Source organism: Amblyomma maculatum, chromosome 2, assembly GCF_055883805.1.
Source record: "Amblyomma maculatum isolate TAMU_Amacu chromosome 2, ASM5588380v1, whole genome shotgun sequence".
Lineage (NCBI taxonomy): Eukaryota > Metazoa > Arthropoda > Arachnida > Ixodida > Ixodidae > Amblyomma > Amblyomma maculatum.
Genome location: NC_139345.1, coordinates 156,489,130 through 156,504,954, shown reverse-complemented (window position 1 = coordinate 156,504,954; position 15,825 = coordinate 156,489,130). Strand labels below are relative to the sequence as shown.

Sequence of the window (15,825 nt, the reverse complement as noted above, 5' to 3'; positions counted from 1 at the left end):
TTGTTGGAAAGGGACAATGCTGGGAGCCGTATGCGGCGCGCACGTGCACTTGGGTTTCTGAGAAGTAAATCCACTTGCCGGAACCAGCCTATCGATTCTTGGCTGAAGAATAGAAATGTACCTCCTCGCCGTTCCCAAGCTTTTCCCGCCAAGTGACCAGGCCCAACGAAACAATGCCGGGCCAGTCAGTGCTTCAGACCATCAGTGCAGTGATGTGTTCGATTGGATGCCGATATCTGAGGGGCGTGCCCTGGATTTGGTTGGTCAGCATCTTCAGAGAGGGGCTGGACATAGGGGGTTTTAAGGACGCTGCAGAGCACGAAATGTCGCTCTGAGCCCTGGGTAAACGGCTCATCCAAGACGCTTCTCGCTATGAACTCTTTACGCTTGCCATTTTGTTAATATACCCTTCTTTTTCATGTAAATAATCATGTAAATAAGTTTTCTCAAAGTGCCATTAAACCTGCTTGTATATATTTCACCAACTTCGAAGATTCAATCCTTCATGAACTCGGAGTCTCTGCACGCTACCAAGTGAAGGCCGGGTCGACATAGCCCCAGCGTCACGACAACGCCATGTTAATCGTCGCCAACTGGGAAAGTGCAATCTGTCAACTCTGCGCGCTTGCCTGCGGTGTTTCCTTTTGGCAGCGCAGTTCCCGATATACAAAGTACGCGCCGAAGTGGCATACTCTGGCGAAATTGGCATTGGTGAATGTGGCATGCACTGGCCATTAAGGGACCTACAGCCCATCTCCCAACACTGCACAGACGACGAAAAAGGTAAGGTTTACACTTGGCTGTATATTAATTTATTGATGCATGACACTAATCGCACTCGTTAGTTTGAATCTAGTTCACTGAGTTTCCTCCTGACTGAGCCTGTCCAGCCCCCACTTGGGTAAGTTGGTTGCTTTGAGTGGGTTAATGTTCCAAAGCAACTCAGGCTATGAGAGACGCCGTAGTGGAGAACTCCGGAGATTTCGACCACCTGGGGTTTTTGGGTAAGTGCCACGAGCCGCATCAACAAACGTGTCTCTTGTTAGAGCAGTATTGCTTCACGCATGAATGAGATAGATGATGAAGAATGGTATTATGGACAGGAAATTACAAAACTTTGTCTCACATCGCACAAACATCGCACAGCACACGGTTGCCTTGCTTCTCACCTCCACCACTGAAAAGCAGCCTCCGAAGCCGGGGTTCGATCCCGCATCTTTGGATGTACTAGTCGAGCGCTCTAACTACTGCTCCGTCGGGGTAAAGAAGGATTGATCTGTACAAGAACCGCTGCCATCAGGTGCTCGATTCTTGTAGGCTTCTGGGCTGGTCAGTCCAACAGAAATTAATTCAGCACATCAGCGCTCACAACATGACCAAAACACGAGTTTTGTATGCCCGAAGGGGAATTTCTGGGGCTTCAGTGTACGGTCAGGCAGAACCAGGACAGCCTGAAGACGTCGGAGGTGTCGCTGAAAGGTTTCTGGAGAAACCACGACGTCGTTCAAGTACACAAGCGGTTCTGTCGCTTGAGACCAGTGAGGATGGTGACCATCATCTGTTAGAATGTAGCTGGGGCATAGCACAATCCAAATGGGAGTACTTTGAGTTCATAAAGGCCATCTGCAGTGACAAAAGCGGTTTTTTCTAGGTATCTTTCGTCCATTTCGATTTGCCAAAAGCCGTTTCCAAATCCATAGATGAAAAACATTTAGCGCATCTCAATCCGTCCAGTGAGTCATCTATGCGCGGCAACGGTAGACGTATTTGTTTGTCACACTATTCAATTTGTGATAGTAGACGCAGAACCGGACGATCTTCGATGAGATGCTGGATTCTGGTAGGCTTCTGTGCTGGCCTTTGTGATAGAAAGCAACTCATGCCGGCTTTAATATATTCACTCTTACCTATAGGGCACTAAATGAAAACAAATGTTAAACAGACCACATCCAAGTCACGCGAAGAGTGGTGGTAATACCTACCGAGATCTTCCGCAGCTAAACATCCTCTTGGCTAGTATGGTCTCGGAGAAGGATTATGGCGTGCAGAGGCATGAGAGTACACGTGCGGCACCGAAGGGCTTCCTTTCTTGACGAACTAGGTGTAGTGACGTATAAATTCGGGTGCAGAACCAAAGATGAGCCTGGTGTCATCTGGAGCGTTGCTTAATCTGCATGCTTTGAGAAATCAACACGTTCTATGTAACTCACACAGTGCTTATCGGCTGCAGTATGCGTGCGGCGAGGCGGAGGATGTTATTTCATATTACCAGAAAGAGGCTGACACAATCGAGCAACCACAATGCTTGTCAAAAAGTAGCTAGAAGATTATTTGTGGTGGCCGTGAAAGAGCGTTCATTTTGAAATGCAGCCAGGTAATAGCAAAAGGATATTAGAGGTAGGGATGTTATTTTAGAGAAAAAATTCGAGTTTTTCCCTGAAATATTTAGACATTTTGAAAACTATCGATTACATATAATAACGACGTTGTACCGATGCATTGTAACAGCAAACTGTTGTTTCCTAACATTTTGCTGCTCGTGTGCATTTTACGCCACTTTTACTTGCTAAAAACGCGTGAAAGACTGCTTTCTTGGTTCTAACCGTTAACTTTTGCAGACCGCCCACAGTGTTTACAAATGACGTGTAGAATTAGAGTATACTTCAATTTTTGTTTTAGTCAAGTTTGCATACTACGCCACCATACTGGGACTATGTTTCGCTTTCAGAAAACCGCAAGAAGGCGATGTGGTTGACGATAAAATGTCATGACGGGTTGAAAGGGCTGTAAGGACCTCAAAACTTCGACTTGAACACTGGGAAAACTATCGAGATAAATGGTGTTGGTGGCATTGATATCATGGTTGGACAGACTACACCACCATGAGAACTTGGCTAGAACTTTGCATATCCACCCGCTATATAGCGGAAACAGTGCAGTTCAATGATGGCGTCCAGACCAGAGCTTTTTTACCAAACAAGCTGAAAACCCCACTTCAAAACGTCTCCTTATTCGCACAAAAAGGCGTCAGCATTTCATCAGGGGAAAATTGTTTTGCTTGCTTCGATTTTCATTCGACTGGTGTGGTTATTTTGTAAAACTCTCTTTGTCATAAAATTTGTTCTCGCGATTCAGTCGGAAGATGTTCACACTCCTTTTGACAGTCATAAAGTTTTGAATTGAACAGTGTTAACGCTAGCCCTCCCGGATTTTGCCTTTCGCGGCTTTGTGCCAGCTTAAATTTCTAAAGCGGGCTTGTCAACACCTCTTGAGATACTATTGGCGTTCGTAGTCAGCTCTGTTGGACCGGTCTCAGTGCCATGACAAGTCCCCTTTCGAATATTTTGGCGAACTTTGACGCATTCAACTGCGCCTAGGCTCCAGCGGTGTTCAAGTTTTGCTGCTTCAAGTATGTTTCCGAACGGGACGTGCTTACGAAGTCACATTGCGAAGTGGAAGAAATGCCTTCTGGACATTAAATCCACATCCTCATTGAAGCAAACGATAGGTAAGTTCCGCATTTGTGCGCAATTGCTCCAGGAGCCTTTGCATTAGATTTATAAGGTCTGGAAATTAATCACCAGAAAATTAGACATGGTAAGAAGGTTGAAACTGGAAGGCATGCCTATAGAAGGCCTGAGTATTGCGGCGTGCCGCTACAGGCGCCACTGAAAACTCCCTACCGGTCTGGCTGCACGTAAGTGACCCGGGCAGGCAGACTTGCTCGACGCCGTTATGAGAGCAACTTCTTTGGTGTGCGGGGTCGTGTTTATGCTCTTCTTGACAGTGTATTTCTTCGCTAACAGTCAGCCTTGAGTCGCCAATCTCCCAAACCCCTACCATGACCGTGCTTCGGTACGCTTAGACGGGCCACCGCTTTTGTGCGATCACAGCGGGAAAATTGTATACAGCGCTCTTTATTGTTACGGGGTAGGGTGACACGCAGAGGATGGACGCATACGAGGCAGTATTACAGACACATTTACTGATGCAGTCACTCGCCGAACACTACCGGCTTCATCGTCTTCTACCTCACGCTCACTCTTCCATGCGCTTTGTCTTCCATACCCTAACATCTTACCACAGGGAGGGAGGGGGGGGGGCAGGGTGACAGGAAATGCGCTGAACGTGTCCAACCAGACATACACACACACACAGAGACTACACAGGGAATAGCCGACAACACACGAGGTCACACCAACACACCAATTGGAAAAGCTCAAAAATTTGGAGGACGCTTAAGCTTCGCCTTCAAGAGTGGAACGCGATAGCGTTATTGCACCTCGTCGAGAAAAATTATTAAACCCAAGGGTATTGGGGCATCCTCGCACCGGTACCCGCGCGGCCCGAAGGGGAGAAGCGGGTGAGCGAAGATAGTGATCTAAAGAAAGGAAAGACGCTTGATTCTACAACCCGTGAGGGTGCACGGCGAAACGTCAGGGGCGAGTGGCGCGCCACGTGTCGGGGCAGCGCCGCACGTTGCGAGGAGGGGTTCTTCTGTGTTTGCCGCAATATGGCTCTGCATGTGCGCAGAGCGCAGAAGAAATGTAGCGGAAATGTACTTCGCTACTCGTGTAACTGCGACTTCTGTAAGTAACATGCTCATAATTACCGATATACACCGCAGTATAACGTTCTACGGCACGTTTCTAAGGCAACACCGCATTCACTAGAAGCGCTTTTGTACCGCTTTCAAGCATCGAACTCGTGGCTGAGGGGTAGCGTCTCCGTCTCACTTTTTTATTGCCTGCTGAGGCATACATCGCTACACAACAAAAGTGAAAGAACACTTGAGAAGAATGTACATAGCGTCGGTATGGGCTAAACCTTCCAGCCAAACCTTGACTGATGTAAAGGGGCTAAAAACTCTTCATGTGCATAAGGGGCTCAATTCTCGATACCCATTCGGGCACCGGGCACACATTCTTGTGGGTTGCCACGAACGCCTCAAGCGTCTCCGTCTCACACTCCGGAGACCCTGGTTCGATTCCCACCCAGCCCATCTTGGAAGTTGCTTTTTATTTATGAAGTGCATGTTTATTTGTGAAGTGCATGCCGGGATTTATCGCTCACGGCCAACGCCGCCGACGACACCGGCTTTTCTGCGACACAAGCTCCTTAACGCTACCGCGTTAAAAAGCACAGTCAGTCTAAGTCCAAGAAATGCACAGTGTCCAGTCGAAGTCTGTTGAAGACCAGCCAGAGGGCACGGCCGAGCTGCCGTCCCGCACCAACGGCAGCTCACTGAAGTGCAGCGAGACGTAGTCATTGCGCGCAGGGCGCCATTTCTCACTGGCATCCACCTTGCCCAGCGGGATGCCGTACTCCCTGAGGCGTCGCGCCGCCCGCTCGAACTTTGGGTACCTCAGGCGGCAGTGGCCACAGCACGGGGCGTAGAAGTAGGCCAGCATGATCTTGGCGTTGGCGCCGATGAGCCTGAAGTTCGCGGCGGTCAGCTCCAGCAATGCTTCTGCTGGCGATGCAAACAGCGGGTCCGTCGTCTCCGCCATCGTATCGATGATCGCTTCGGCCAAAAAGGTGTTTTAATATTCGGTCAGGTTACTCAGGTGTAAGAGGACGAGCGTAGGGTACTTGTTGAAGCCTGAGCGATTAGCCAGCTTCTGTTCGACTGCGGTGTCCACCTTGGCCCACAGCGTCTGCGCGGCCCGCCGCCTCAACATGGTGGCCTCGCGGGCGTACTCAAGCTCCAACTTCACGCAGTCCCCACGCCATGGCGCGCAGACGTTGAGGAGCATGTAACGTATGTTGTTGACCACCTGGTCGAAGTTGAACTGATTGAGCTTGAAGGCATTCAGCTGGACAATGACACCCATGGCATCAATGTCCGGTTAGCGTGGGCGCCGTGTCCGGCTCAACTATCGGCTTCTTGTTCTTGTCCTCGTCCTCCTCTTGACCCTCCTTGCTCGATAGGGAGTCCTCATCCTCGCTGTCCACTTTCACGACTGATATCCTTGGTCATCCTCACCACTGCTTCCCTCTATGGCCTTGGTCTCGTCCTTGGTCTCTCCCTCGACGCCCCTCTACCTCAGGCATCACGTTTGACTTGTCCACTTCCGGAGTTGGCTCTTTCATCCCGGTGCACCCAATGAGCGCCAGGTCTATGTTGGTCCATGAGACCTTTTCTGCAATCACTAGGACGAAAACCAAAACTGCTATACAAGCCTTCAACATGAGCACATCGATTTTTGGACGCTTCGCTCTCCAGATACCCGTGTCCAGCCGAGTGTTGATCTGGGTGAGCTGCTGCAGGCGCTCCACATCTGAAGTGGAGGAACCGCCTACCTGTGCGAGGTGGTCGCCCATATCACGCTGTAGCTGTTGCTTCTTGAGCCTTTTCCGCAGCTCTCTCTCAAAGCACACCAGCCACTCCGAGTGGGCAAGCCCACCATCCCCCTGAGAGTAGGTAACGACCGCTCGAGCAGCTTCCGCTCCTTCCGCTTACACTAGGCCAACAACCTCTCTTCCAGGCTCTTGATTTCCTTCGTGTACCTGGTCTTCAGCGTCTCCATTTCCGTACTCATCACCATGGCTTGGGCTTCGGATTTTTATTCGTATGCCCGCATGGCCTCCACCACCTCCCTGTTCCTGGTGCGCAGCTCGTCATTCCTAGCACTTTGGTCGTACAACTCCCGGCGCAGCTGCTCGACAGCAGCTTCTCGGACCTGAGTAAGCTGCTGCTCGGCCCCCTTAGCCTCCGCCTTCTTGCGTGAAAGATCGCTGACCTCACGGCTGTGGGTGTCAACTATATCGGACAGGCGGGCACGCAACGCCTCGGCCAGGTGACCTTTCTCCTCGCAACGCAGCTCAAAGCATTCAGGTGATGTCGCCACTCGTCCCGCTACGCATACAGCTACATCTGGTGCATCTTAATGGTTCCCTCACTTCTCCTCGGAGGCACAGCGTTGGGCAGCCAGTTCATGGGCCTCCTGGTGGAGCCGCTGCCGCAGGTGAGCACACACAGCCTCCAAGGTTTTGGCATGCCCATGGGCCTGAGCCAGGCGAGCCTCCGCTTCCTGGCGCTCGCACTTCAGGGTCTCCCTGTAGGGGTGCTCCAGCTCCTACTTTCACGAACGTAACCTCTCATGCACAGAGGTACATGCCCGCTGTAGCTCCACCTCGAGCTGCTGCATCCGCCGCTGCAACTGTGCTGACCGCTCCTGACCAAGATTCTGCTGGGCCTTGAAGTTCTTCTCATGTTGCTGCACCTTGGTCAGCTGTTCGTCAACTCCTGCCTCAGCTCCTTCACCTTGACCGTGTGCAAGATGGTGCGCTGGCGTTCGGCCTCCAAGTCGCGCTCCCGTTCGGCCAGCTGCCTCCATAAGCAGGCCTCTTGATCTAGACCGCGCCTGCGCCACTGTGCTGTCGCCTCGATAGCGAGATTCAAATCGGCCGGGATCGATTCAGGGCTTCCGAAACGTACCTGGCGCTGGACATCGGGATCCCCGATGGCGTCAAGAAAGCCCTTGGTGCCGATCAAAGCCATGACGTTCTCAGGCGCCCCCGGTGGAGACTGCAACGCCAACAGCTCGATATCAGCGCCGAGGTCCTTCAGGCTTTCACCGGGATGCTGCCGGCGCGCGCATAGGAGTTGGTATTGTTGTCTAGGTCGTGGAGATCTACCGACAGTCTCGTATGGCGCTGGGCGCTGGCTAGGAGTGAGTGCCATCCCATCGCTGCCACCACAATGCTACGGGGTTGGTGTTACAGTTTCGGCTCATGTTTGTTCGTGGCGCCACCCTGTGCCGGCGCGATAGAACTTGCGCTGCAGCAAGGCAATAAAAAGGACACGGCTCGGAAAGTCCCAGTTCGTTGCGCAGGGGAGCGCGTTGCATCATTGTCCGTTTCATGGTGCCTAGCCGCTGACGGCAACCGCCGAGCCGGTCCGCCTCTCGGCATTACTCGGTTCACCAACTCGTAAAGAGTGGCGACGAGGAAAAAAAATTCAAGTTCCAGTTCACGTTCGTCTTTCATCCGCCCCCTTCTGTGCACGTGAGTCCTGCGTTGTTCTGACGAGTCAACGCGCAAACATTCCGTCATGCCACTGTTCGGCACCCTCGAAGCGTTCAACGGAGGAGGGGAGGAGACGGGTGGCCTTGCTACGTGGATCGCCTTGAAGCATTTTTCATTGCGAATGACATCGCAAAAGAGAAAAAGAAGTCAGTCTTCTTTAGTTGCTGTGGACAGAAAACGTATGCTCTCTTGCGGGATCCCGTGAACCCACCCAACCGCAAGACAAAACCTTGCAAGAAGTTCTTTCTGTTCTTGGTGACCATTACTGTCCCAAGCCATCTACTGTTGCGCAGCGTTTCAGGTTCAACAAGTGTGTTCGCGCGTAGGGCGAGACAGTCAGTAGCTTTGAGGCGTCGCTCAAAAGCTTCTCGGCACATTGCAACTTCGGAGCTGAGCGTAGCAACGTGTTGAGGGACCGCATCGTCTGCGGCATCAACGACACAGCCGTGCAGACGAGGCTGCTCGAGAAAGCAGACCTTACGTATAAAGACGCTGAAAAAACTGCACTTGCCATGGAAGCTGCGAAGAATGATGCCGGAGAGATAGCGAGCTCAGGCCGAAGTGCGCTGCCCACTTATCAAGTCGCGGCATCAAAGGGGCGTCTCACATTCTACCGCTGCGGGGACGAACACCTCGCGTCCGTGTGCAAGCAGATCAGTTGTTCGTGCAACTACTGCAGGAAGAAGGGATACATTGCTCGCGTGTGCAACGCGAAGAAAAAGCACGTTCATCACGGAAGGGAAAATTCACAAAGCAACATGCTTCCGTGCCTGGAACCAATCCGCGCTTGGAACGCGCCTGGAACGCCTGGAACGCATCCAGTCAACACTGTTGACAACGACGTTTCTGCCGACGTGTTTGACATGTGGCCAGTCGACACCGTCGCGATGTCACCACCCTTCACTATGACAGTCAGCGTTTGCGCTAAGCTGCTCTGTATAAAGCTGGACACCGGTACGAGCATTTCTGTCATGGGAAAAAATCGTCTTCAGAAGCTGCTACCGTCGGTACCTGTCATGCCGTCTGATGTACTCCTGCGAAGCTACTCGGGTGAGCTCACACTAGTTCAAGGTAGAGCGGATGTCACAGTGCAGTTTCATGACAGAAAAGCAGTACTATCTTTATTCCTGACTGGGGAACATTCACCTACACTTCTGGGCCGGAACTGGATCCGAGAACTAGGCATTAACATTCTTCAAGCATTTTTTGAGGTGTTTGAACAGCGCTTGGGAACTTTCAAGGGTCCAGGAGCCACAATCCATGTTCCACAAGATGCTGTACCCAAGCTTTTCAAGCCACGCCCACTGCCCTTTTCCCTGAAGGAGGGGGCCTCACAAGAGCTTCAGCGCCTAGTGAGGGAAGGCATCCTGGAGCCAGTCACTTCTTCAGCTTGGGCTGCACCAATTGTTCCAGTGGCCAAGAAGGATGGACGCGTCAGGATTTGCGGAGATTTCAAGATTACCGTTAATAAAGTGGCTACGGTGGAAAAGTATCCAATTCCAAGAATTGAGGACCTGTGGGCCATGCTGTCAGGAGGTGAGAAGTTCACGAAGCTGGATTCGAGGGACCCCTACCAGCAAATAGTTCTTGACAAAGAATCTAGAAAGTATGTCACAATCTCTACACACATGGGATTATTCCAGTATACACGTCTTCCTTTTGGCATGTCATCGGCACCAGCCTTGTTCCAAAGGGAGATGAAGAACCTTTTCCGAGGGCTGCCACATGTTGCAGTATATTTCGATGACATCCTTGTCACTGGCTCGAATGACTCGGAGCATCTTCGCAACCTCAGTGCGGTCCTACCTAGACTCCGTGATGTTGGACTTAAGTAGAAGTACGACAAGTGTCATTTTTCTTCCGACAAGTTGAATACCTCGGGCACATCATATGCAAACAAGGCCTGTCTCCAAGTTGGAGCAAGGTATCTGCCATCCTTCATGCACCTGCACCCCGGGACGTCAAGGAGCTTCAAAGTTTTTTGGGACTTACGAACTTCTACAAGCGGTTTCTACCAAACCTTTCCGGACACCTCCGCCCTTTGCATTTGCTTCTCATGAACGAGAAGAAATGGGTGTGGGGAAAGGAGCAAGAAAATGCATTCAATGCGGTGAAGCAGTTAATAATGCCCGCCCCAGTCCTAGTACGTTTCGACCTAGGGAAGCCACTGTGTCTCAGCTCCGATGCCTCTCCGTATGGGATCGGCGCAGTTTTGGCACACCGAGAATCTGATAGTCGAGAACTGCCCATTGCTTTTGCCTACAGATGTTTGTCTTGTGCCGAGCAAAACTACAACCAACTTGACAAAGAGGCATTAGCCTTTGTATTTGGTGTTCAAAAGTTTCACCAGTACTTGTGGGGCCCTCCTTTCACTGCTTATACGGATCACAAGCCACTACTAGGATTACTGAATAGAAACCCATTCCTGTGCAAGCATCACCACGACTAGTCAGATGGGCATTGAAACTTTCTGCATACAAGTACAAGCTTGCGTAGAAGCCTGGTCTGGAGTTAGGTCACGCGGATGCTCTCAGTAGGTTGCCGTTGCCTGCAAACAACGTGGATCTACCTGCACCGGCTGAAATGTTCATGCTTGAACAAGCATACCCAGAACTGTTGTCACCTGCCATTGTGGCACAAGCTACAAAAAATGATCCATTCCTGAGCCATGTATATCTTGATGTCCTGCGAGGGGAACAGCTTCCAGCAGGACCAGAAAGAAATCTATTCACAGCAAGGAGCAGCGAACTCAGCTTCCACGAAGGTTGCTTGCTTTGGGGTTCCCGAATTGTTATCCCAAAATCTTTGCAAGCCCAAGTCCTAATGATACTTCATGCTGGGCATGCTGGCATTGAGAAAAGCAAGACAATTGCCAGAAGCCACATCTGGCGGCCGGGAATTGATGGAGACATCGCTAAGAGTGTAAAGAGCTGTGAAACCTGTCAAGCTTACCTGCGTGCACCTCAACGCATTCAGCACACGCCATGGACGTTTCCACAGAGGCGCTGGTCAAGGCTTCACGTTGACTTTGGGGGCCCATTCGTGGGTCATACATTCCTGGTCATTGTTGACGCCTATTCAAAGTGTTCGAAGTTTTTCCAGTGGCGTCAACGTCAGCGAATGCTGTTGTCAGTGCTTTGCGAACAGCATTTGCGCAGGATGGGCTGACGGATCTCATCGTGTCCGACAATGGGCCCACCTTTCCAAGTGAACAGCACTTGGAATTTTTGACACGTAATGGAATACGTCGCATGCTTGTGCCTCCCTACCATCCAGCTTCGAATGGTGCGGCACAGCGCGTCGTACAGACGGTCAAGAACAAGATCAAGAAGAGTGGATCCGGATCTTTCCAAACCCAGATTTCGCGGTTTTTATTTCATTACAGAATCACGCCACATGAAGTCACAGGCAGAGCACCGTGTGAATTGCTCATGGGAAGGATGTTCAAGACACCTTTGGATGTTCTTCGCCCACATCTACACACTTCAGTGCTGCTGAGACAGTTGAAGCAGAAACTACAGGCCGATAAAGGGTGCCGTTCTTCTCCATTGCCGAATGTGGGAGACAACGTACTCGCAAGGAACTTTCGTCAGGGGCCACCGTGGGTACCCGCACGTGTCACGAGCACCACAGGTCTGTCAGCAGCTACAGTCTGTCTCAGTGACGGTACTCTCTGGCATAGGCATGGCGACCACCTACGTCCTCAAGTCGAAGAAATCGCTGAGCCAATCACTGGACTATGGAGGCCTGGACCTACTGGAACACAGGGCTTTTCCAGCAACCCATCAACTGAGCGTGACACCAGCTTGGCTGTTTCTGTGGACTCTGACCCCACCGTGAGTGCTACTAGTGGCACAGAAGAGACAACTGTGAACGCAGGGCGTGCAAAAAACGTTTTGTGATTGTCGAAAACCCCCGAAATTATAGTTATCAGAGGTGCGGGATCCCTTTCACGGTTGCCTGTCGTCCCGCTATGAGGTTTGACAACACAGATAAACGTTAGGCCGGTGAACCCATGAAGTACGTGTGTCGATGTACGATTGAGGATTAAGTTCAACAAGGTCAATTTCTTTTACAAACAATTGAATATTTATAGATCGCTATCCGCATTACACTACATAATAAAAGAATACAATAAAAAATAAAACGCCACGACACGATAGTCATAAAAGACGACTCGGTAAATGATAAGACAAAAACCCACACAATGAACAAAGCACTGCTATAAAAGAAGACTATAAAGATAACAAATCAAGTATTTCAGATATAAGTAGGGGCAAGAGTTATGTGCGTTCATGTCTGTTTTTTCAAAACGAAAAAAAAAACATTGATTCCTGGTATATGATTAATTACGATCTAATACGCAACGAAGCTGCATATAATTACTTAGGAGTAACGCTGTCATCGGATTGTTCATGGAAAACGCATGTTGACGACTGGGTGCTTAGTGAAAGTAGGGCAGTAAATTTCATTCGAATGAATTTGAAATGTTCTCATACCAATATAAAAAGGATGGCCTATATGAGTTCTGTAAGGCCTATTTCGGATGCGTGGTTTGGACCCATCGAACAAGACGCTCGTCGAGCACATTGAAAAAATTCAAAACCGCGGAGCCGGATTCGTCTTGAAACGACTCGGAAGGAACGACAGCGTAAGTGAAATGAAAGATGAACTCAACTTGGAACTGCTTTCCTACCGCCGCAGAAAATTGAGGCTTAAATTGTTGTTTATGGTTTCCCAAAATAAAACCGGTATTCACAAAGCCGCCTATTTTAAAGAGCCACGTGCTATGTCTCTAGGTGCATAGACGACACTTCAAATTCGAGAATATCATGCCCAAACTGATAGTTACACAAATTCATTTTTTCTTACATCTATTAGAGAGCGGAACCGCTTAAATGAAACGAACGTGTGCTGTGTGAATGAAGATGTCTTTTTTTTTATACTGTAACCCCGCCTGCTGTAACGCCCGTGGGCGCTGCGGGGTAATCTCTCATTAAACAAATAAATTCTACTTTCTTCGGCAGACTGACGACGCAGACAATACAGCTGGCTACTATAACGAAGAAAATAATGCGAAGAAAGTGCTTCAGGCGCTCGTCAAAATACCGACGGTGACCTACATGAGGCCCTAAACCGGCTGCACAATGTTTCTTTGGGCAAATGGGACGTCCAGGCCTCAGTACTGTAAAAAGGAAAAGAAAGCCCAGTCAAGAAGCAGAAACGGGTTTCTAATATACGTGAGCAAGAAAAGGGGAAAGGATATGCACTATGTCCGTTTAAGTGTCATGAAGGAGGAATTATTCGAGCGCAATTTCTGAAAAATGCTGTTTCAGTGCATATCAGGAACATTTTCTCATCAACCTTCAGAAGAAATGAAATGAAACTTTCAGAGCACCTAAAAATGTATGCTTGCTGCATTCAGTGAACTAGGTAAATAAGGATGCTCATAAAAGTATTTTTAACTTAATGTTTATAGCACTGAAGATGTTGTGACAAACCGAATGCTACTGTTGAATATTTTTGTTCTTGAAAGATCCTATTGCGCAATTATTCTAGTTCAGTCAATAGTACGCATAGCAAAGAGGATTGCTGTGAATTTGTGTTGTTCTGGCGAAAAGAGTGTTTTGTATATGTACCTTCCTCCAGTGCGTTTCTTTACAAGTATCAATTTTTCAACTTATTATCTTTCTTGTATTTTTAAACAAAACTTAGTGTACTTTATGCCAGCTATATGTATATATACAGTATATGTACCTTCCTCAGTGCGTTTTTTTTTTACAAGTGTCAGTTTTTCAACTTATCATCATTCTTGTATTTTTAAACAAAACTTAGTGGGCCTCATGCCAGCATATAAAAATTAAAATCAAGGATTCATACCTCGTGAGGAGTGAGTGAGGATGATTCAATGTTTCTCAATTTTAGTCATAAAAAATGGAGACACATTGAATCATCCTCACCCACACCTCACGAGGTACCCTCCCCCGTTAAACAAATATCCAAAGCACGGTCTTTATTTTAAGATATGTATGTTAATACCTCACTAAAATTTATTAGAAAACAATGTGATAACATTTAAATGCGTACAAAATAAACTAAAACAATGAAGAGCTGAATATAAATATGATAATGATTAGAACAATGTGGGGTAAGGAAACACAATAACATCTCCAGCACTCCTTGCCAAGTCATTGATTTAATCCAATATACGATGAAATTCGAGCTGCATAAAGAAATTTAGATAAAACAAATATATCTGGAAGCTCACATGTATAACCTAGAATAATAAAAGAAGTAGAACACGCAGAAACGACCAGGACCCTTCGCTCACATAGCTCATTTGAGAAAAAAAAAAAGTAATGCATTGAACTAGCCAAAATATCACGAAGAAAAAAGGAGCAGTTGATGTCATAGTACTAGAATATTATTTAAAAATGCATCAATATGTCGATTACTTATTTCCGCATTGGTTAATTTATGGGTAATTTTAAGTGCTCAGAAAAACCTTGAAGTGCCCCGAAATATTCACTCGAAAAAGTTATAGTAACGGCAAGCTTAAACAAAAACATAATGAAAACATACAAAAATCTGGCTTTACCTCAGTCTCCGTCAAGGACATTGGGTGGAACAATCTGACTCTGACGATCGAAACGACTTTGACTTTTGACCTGACCTTTGACATGAAAGTATAACAACAAGCGCAATTGAGCCAAACATGAGCTCTCACTCTTTATCTAGGTTTTGAAGGTTAAAGCCGCCGTAATGTATTTTGTGAGTTCGGCAGGCCGTTGACAGCGGTGATGACGAGTCAATTAGACCTCGGAAAGCAGTGCTTTCACGCTAAACGCGTTTCCCACCTGGCCGCTGTCAGAAAGCGCGGGTGTGGCATGTCGAAGACAGGCGAGCGACTTAAAAAACACGGAGACATAGTCTGTTTTATCTGTAAATGAGAAAAGATGTAGAGGTTCAACTATCACTGAACCAAGTTTGGCGAGCAGTAGTCGTCGGTCGCCGCTGCCGCTTTGCTCTTGGCTAGCTTTCGTGCTTGGTAAACTTCTCGGCAACGGGCTTGTTTGGTTCCTTGTTGTTAGGTGGTCCCGGTAGCCGTGTGGCAGCTGCGGTTTTTTTCTTTAGGGAGATTTCATATGTGTATGGCGTATTTTCCTAGGTTAAATAAGGAGCCGGGCAGATGGAACTTCATGAAAATAGCGACGTTCAGGGAAAGCGAGCATGTTTTGCTGCTGGAACTTTATGAAAACGACAATGTTTGCGGCACAATGCAAGAGTGTGTTGCAGTTTTAGCCGAGGCGCGATTGGCTGCGGCGATAGTATAGTGCTTTCCTGCCTAAGCACGGCGTTGAACACAACGATGGTTTCTGCACAGGGAAAGATGTACACGTCAACGTTTGCTGCATGTGCGAGATAAAACAACAAACGGCGCACGACTTTACGGCGCACGAGTTTTGGCGCCACCTGCAGAATCCCTGTCGTACCAAGGCAGAGAATAACGCGGATTGAGGAGAGAGGCGCAAACTTAAAGCAAAAGAACCAACGTACTAAAACACAGAACGCGCAGCCCTAGCGTTTTGATACTGTCATGGTGGCCACGGTGCGTGCCTGTGCGATAGGGCGGGAGTGCCACTTCTTATCATTTGAGTGTTTTAAGGCGAAAGACGTTAATGTGTCACACTCACGGCGTCTGGCGTCCTGTTTCATTATAGCTGTAAATCAAATGACGTCACCAACCGCAATGCTCAATCATAATTCTCCTTACCTACAACGAGGAAGGTAAGA

At 48.6% G+C, this 15,825-nt stretch overlaps 1 pseudogene; it reads right to left on the bottom strand.

Moving 5' to 3' along the window:
• Positions 1–5,982: 5,982 nt before the first annotated feature.
• On the bottom strand, positions 5,983–8,559 carry LOC146200243 (uncharacterized; annotated as a pseudogene).
• Between the last annotated feature and the right edge of the window lie 7,266 nt (positions 8,560–15,825).